The sequence below is a fragment of the Nannobrachium achirus genome (assembly GCF_963921795.1).
Source record: "Nannobrachium achirus genome assembly, chromosome: 17".
In the NCBI taxonomy this organism is placed as follows: domain Eukaryota; kingdom Metazoa; phylum Chordata; class Actinopteri; order Myctophiformes; family Myctophidae; genus Nannobrachium; species Nannobrachium achirus.
In genome coordinates this window covers 25,816,586-25,823,327 of record NC_137824.1, presented here as the reverse complement: position 1 = coordinate 25,823,327, position 6,742 = coordinate 25,816,586, and positions in this window count along the sequence as shown.

Genomic DNA, 6,742 nt, shown 5'->3' with positions numbered 1-6,742 from the left:
GTAATTATGGACATCCTTAATGTTTATAAAGTATTTTGAAAGGTACTTGGGTATCATAGTGGTGTAGTGTATCTTGTACACCAGGCCCATTGCAAGTTGCTGTACTCTGTCATCTACTCTGAGCCACCCCACTCTTAACTGGTGAGTAGCGGTGAGGTGAGTCTGATAGGGAAGAATAAGCAGGACCCTAATTAGTTTATTTTGGGCTGTTTGGAGTTTAGTTTTCAGGGCTTGTGGTGCGTCGCGATACCATACGTGGACTCCGTAGTCAAAGAGGGGCTGGATTATTGCACCAGCTATGGTCTTCAGTGTGTTGAAATTGACCATTGGGGCGATCCTCTGTAGGAAACGAGTTCGTTGGTTGATTTTATTTATTACTTTAGAAGTCATCTTTTCACTAGAAAGATTAGCTTCAAGGATGCATCCTAAGTAAGAGATTTTGTTTTTTCGTGTTATGACCTTGTCACCCACTTTGATTGTGAAGTTTTCGACTTTTTTGAGGTTATGATTCGATCCAAAGAGGATGGACTCCGTTTTTCCCGCTATATTTGCCGTCATCCGCTTCGCGTTTGATTTTGTCGGTCAAATAGAGAAGGCATGTGTCGGTGGAATGAGATTTTCTGAATCCAGATTGGAACTCGTAAATCAGATTATTCTCATCGAGATATCTTGCAATCTGTTCGTAGACTATTTTCTCCATGATATAAATCTAGCCCAGTGGGAATGGGCCTTAAGTCTCCATGTTTTTCCCCATCACTTAGAATTTCACGTTTATATCTTGTTTACTTAAGAGAGGGAGAACTGTTAAGACTACTGAACAAGCACTCTACAGCAGTAGGCTACTTTTTTTTAATTCAGTGTAGTGCAGGGCCTATAGGCTACTGTAGGCTAGGCTATATAGCATCACATAGGCCTACCTGAGCTAGAAAAAGTGCTCCTTGGAGCACATCATGGTCTTCCATCTCCGCCAGGTCAGGTAGGTTATTCTGAGCCAGCAATGTTCGGAATTTGCCAATTAGGATGGAATATGAAAAATCACACCAGTGTTGATAAATAAGAAATACACATAAAAGAAAGATAGAACTTTCACTAAAAATAGAAAAGAATAGGAATCCAGGAGGTGATGAGGTAGTATGTTTCTTGCAGCTTTATTCAAAGAAGCATCAAAAACAAAGTCCAGGATAACGGCATAGAATCAAGTAGAAAAGGACACAGGGTCCTAAAAGCACTGACCTCGCCTCACGGCGGCCAGGCTCAACTGAGTTCCTCATGTCAATTTAGTGTCAGGTTAAATACATTAGGAATACACAAATCATGGTCTGCTCAGACAGACAGATGGTTTGAACCGGAGGCAAGACATTGATCAAAGGACAACAATAGATCAAAGAAGTTTAGGCAAAGATACTGTAGGTGTGATCAGATACAATCAACGTCAAGACAGACATATATGACACCTCAACATTCATTGTGAATCAAAGGATAGGCCTATGACACCTCCCGATGGAACAGCTGGCCACAGCTGCTGCTGTAGCCCTACTTTTAGCAGACTGAATGTCCAAAATAGTTTCACAGTTCATATTAATATAAATCAAAATACATACATTTGTTTAAACAGAAACCTATTTATCAAGTGTGAACTGAGCGGTGGTGTCCATTCATTTCAAGGCTGTGTGTGTGTGTGTGTGTGTGTGTGTGTGTGTGTGTGTGTGTGTGTGTGTGTGTGTGTGTGTGTGTGTGTGTGTGTGTGTGTGTGTGTGTGTGTAAGCCTTGTTCAACTTGCAACACACGTATAACACTTTTTAATAATCATATAACCTTGTTAATATAACGTCATTTAGGTCAATGCTATAACATTATGTAGTGATATAATAATAATATATAAATAGCAGGCAGTAATTGACTATAAGTCAACTTCTGTGTGCAATTGTTGCATGGCTACTGTGGCCTGGGTGTGCTGGCGGTGGCGTGGGGGGGCCTCATCAATAGCTCTTGAAACAGGCCTCCAGATTACTAAGGCCGCCCCTGTGTGTGTGTGTGTGTGTGTGTGTGTGTGTGTGTGTGTGTGTGTGTGTGTGTGTGTGTCTAGGACAGGCCCAGGGTTTTCAAAGTGGGTGACGGGGCACCCTGGGGTGCCGCGACGGCAGTCCAGGGGTGCCGCGAGATAATTTGATAATATTTGAATTTATTTTTTGGACATATTTAGTAATATTTAGTATCATTTTAAACTTGAAGTTATTTTCAGTCAGTTCTAACCAAAATGGCTGTTATCTTGTTTTCCTTGCAACGTAATCCCTAAAATATGCTATAAATATAAGGTGCTGGGAGTGAAAATTAGGAATATAATAATGTAGGGGTGCCTCGGATGAAAAGAATATTTATAGGGGTGCCCAGAGCCAAAACAGTTTGGGAACCCCTGGTCTAGGATGTCGGGCAACCTGAAAGTAATATATATTTATTTAACTTTACTTTCCCTCTCCTGTCCACTAGAGGCGCTGACACCTCTCTGTCCCCTCTCTGTCCACTAGAGGCGCTGTGCCGCGGACGCTCCGGCGGCGCCCGCGGGCGCCCACAGACACGGCAATCTCAAGGTACGCCTCAATACACTGGCTGAGGATGGGACGACGAGCCACCACAAGTGCAAGGCGGTGCTGCAGGCACACCACACTGCGGGTAGGGATGTTAACAATTAATCTAAAGTCGATTTGAACTCAGTACTGTATGAAAGTTGGTACACACCTGTATCATGTCCGGACTTATAAAAAGGTCCCCTGAAGCTATGTGTCCGAAACCAAACTGGAAGTCAGCCAGTGGAGTAAAAGTACAAAAGTATTGGCATCAAAAGTAAAAGTACAAAATGTTAGAAAATATCAGATCTACAAGCTCAGAACGTGTCGCATCGCAAAGTGTTGTGAGCTTGTAGATCGGCTATATAGATTTGTTTTCTCCTTTTTTTTAAGGGAGCATTTTTAGCCAACTGAATATAATAAAATGTAATAAAAATAATAATAACTAGAAGCAGTGCTCTTCCGAGCACAGGTCTCCACCAGGCCTTGCGTCCTGGTGGTGCTACTGTATAATGGGCCAATGTAAAAAGGGTGGCATATGTTCTTCACCTTAGACCTTTCATGGCAATCGGACGCTGCATGCATGATTTGAAGCATTGTGTTCCAAAAATGTATTTTGCTAAAGTCTACCTGCTGGTGGCGCTATAACAGGCCAAAGTGAAAAGGGTAGCATTTTTTCCTTGACATAGTGGGAATATGTGTGGCAAATTTCACGGTAATTCTCCCATTTGCAAATCCCGCCCCATTCTGCCCTGTTACTATGGTGGTACAAATGACCCTGGGCAGATTGTTTTTATAGTGGCAGTGAATGGGGGGAGAGGGTATTTTCATTGCCTCAATTTAAAGTACCAAAGGAAAAACATCTAGGTGATATTAATAAAAAGGGAAGACAAAGGTACAGTAGTTACATTGCAAAACAGGGGGTTTCCCCCGAAAATATATGTTTTAATTGTTTAATCCCAGTGGGACAGAATCACCATTGCAGATTCTTTTATAGTGGAAGTCGATGGGGGAAAAAGATTTTTCATAGCCTCATTACAGCTATATAAAGTACCAAAAAAAACACATCTATGTGATATTAATAAAAAGGGAAGAAAAAAGTACAGTAGTTACATAGCAAAACAGTAGTTTTCCCCCGAAAATATATGTTGTAATTAGTTTAATCCTCTGGATCAGGCAAAGGAGATAAATAGAATCTTGGGTAGGAAGATGACAGCCAGATTATAGTTCTACTCACATAATAGGCTGGCTTTCGTAATTCTGCCCATTTAAAATATATGTGCCCAATTGAAAGATTGTCTTTGTAAAGTTCAGGTTTAGTGACTGACAGGGGGGTGAGCAGGTAAGAGTCACGTATCAGGCTGACCAGGTAATGAGAGGAATGAATGAGGCAGGACACAGAGAGCTACTTTTTCAGCCTTTGAATGGCATATTTAGTGAGGCAATGGTGGGCGTGTGCTGTACAAGAAACAAAATACAGTATTTGTATCAATAATAATGTTCAATAAATCATAATAGTATTTAAACTCAAAAGCACCTTTAAATGGCAATAATACCGCTGCCCAAAGCGGTGGTGGAAATAATACCGCTGCCCAAAGCGGTGGTGGAAATCACCGCCGAGGCCACCAGGCACGCGCCGTCATCACGTCAGAGTGACCGCGCTGCCACCACAGAGACACGGGCGACCACAGACACAGGGGCACCATCCGACACCCCGGCGGCCACAGAGACCCCGCCGGACACGGCGACCCCAGCGGACACGGAGACAGCGGTGGAGGAAAGGGAAAGGATCAGTCGACACATCGTCCCTCTGAAGCTGTGGCCCTCTTTGGCCGGTCCGAGGACCTCCATAACCTCTATAACCTCCAGGACCTCCATAAGGTCCCTGTTGAAAGCGGGCGTCTGCCCAGAGACAGACGACGAAGGAGACGACCAACTGCACCCCGCCCCCAGCGCCCGCAGGTGGCCCCAAGCCTCTGTGAGGATCTCTGCTGCCGACCGGCGCTCCGCAGAGGTCTCTGTGATGCCACCTCTCCACGGGCGCTCTGCAGAGCTGTCTGTGATGCCACCTCTCCACGGGCGCTCTGCAGAGCTGTCCGTGATGCCACCTCTCCACTGCCAGACCGCCGTGACGACGCCTCCCCAACCAGAGCAGAGGTTGCAGAGTCCGGAGCCAGAGGAGCCAGAGGCCGCTGGCTCTCCTGAACCACCAGCCGCCTCTCTTGATTCCGGCTCGAAGGACCATTGAAAGATTGTCTTTGTAAAGTTCAGGTTTAGTGACTGACAGGGGGGTGAGCAGGTAAGAGTCACGTATCAGGCTGACCAGGTAATGAGAGGAATGAATGAGGCAGGACACAGAGAGCTACTTTTTCAGCCTTTGAATGGCATATTTAGTGAGGCAATGGTGGGCGTGTGCTGTACAAGAAACAAAATACAGTATTTTTATCAATAATAATGTTCAATAAATCATAATAGTATTTAAACTCAAAAGCACCTTTAAATGGCAATAATAATTCATCATCAATCATCTAATAAAATAATAAATCATCTTTAGGATATAATCAATTCATAATTCAATTAAGTATTAAGTAATTCATAATAATAAACTTGGCAATCAATTAATGAACTCAAATGGGAATACAACATTATTATATAAGCAGGGTAAATCATTATTTCATCAATCAATCAATCAATCATAAACCATAAATCATAAAACTTAAATACATTGCTTATAAATGCAAATAATCAAATAAACAGTTCAATTTATTCAGTCAATGAAAGTGCCCATGGCCCATGACTAGGGCTGGCAACTGGACTAGGGCTGGCAACTGGAACAAACAATTGAAGATGCATGCTGTTAGCTTCAGGTCTTTAGCATTGTTAGCCGCCATGAAACTCACGTTTGTTCGTTGACGCACACGGTTTGGATGGATTGTTGGTGAAGAATGGATTCAGGAGGGTTTGTGGTCAGAGGAATCCGAGGAGCACAGGTGAGCAGTTTGGGGTTCAGACAGAGAGTGACGTGGCTGTGAGTGGCTGCTTAAATAAACTTCCTGCTGCTGCTGCTGCTGCTGCTGACAGGCAAGCTGCAATCCAATCAGGGCTGATTGGGGGTGATTGGTGGCATTTCCCTGTGAGTCTTTTGACACCAATCGTAACTCTTAGTTACATTGATAAGGTCCATGTGAACTAGTTTGTTGAAGCTTATTCATTATAATGAGCGAAATCGCTATCACCTCGCGGGGCCGTACTGCACGCTCGCCGTGTCGCGCAGAGCGGACCGTTGTTGAAAGCCTAGAGCAACATTCTCCACTGCACAAACTCCACCCCCGATAGCAAAAAGTGAATGATTTTTTCTGGTTGGCCAGTCAGGGAGTCTCAGGGACCAATCAGAAGGCTGACAAACGGTGGATTGCAAGCTGCGTTGATGATTTGAGGCATTTTGTTCAAAAATGGAGCAATCCTGCAAACTTTGGAAGCCAATATTAGCCAATTAGGATGGAATATGAAATATCAGACGGATCAGACTTGATCACATGACTATAGAGATACTGTGTACCGATTTGCATGATTTTGGATAAAATCTCAAGTTATAATAGGAAGAATTGTGTTTTACAAAAGTCTATAAAAGGCTGATGTGAAAAATGCAGGGAAAGGGTTTTTCCTTGGCCTCTAGGGAGTGCGCTTACAAATTTTGAAACTGATCGGTGGAGTTATAGGTAAAACCACAAATCGGACTGTTATAGCGCCACCATGAGGCTGATTTCAAAAATTTGAAGTGGCATTTCTTCCTCGACCTAGTGGGAACGTGTGTGCGCGATTTCATGATAATTGCACTTTGCGTTTGTGATTTGAGGCATTTTGTTCAAAACGGCTCAATCCTACAAACTTTGGAAGCCAATCTTAGCCAATCAGGATGGAATATGCTAAATCGGACAGATCCGTGTCAATCACATGACTGTCGAGATACTGCCTACCGATTTGTAGGATTTTTGGACAAAATCTGTAAGAGTAGTGCACAGAAATGTGTTTTGCGAACATTGGCCACTAGGTGGCGCTAGAAAAGGCCCATTTTAAAGATTTAGGGCAGAGGTTCTAGATTGGCATCCAGGGAATGTGTGTGCTCACTTTGGCAGCGACCGGGCCAACGGCAACTGAGATTAGGTGCACACAAACTG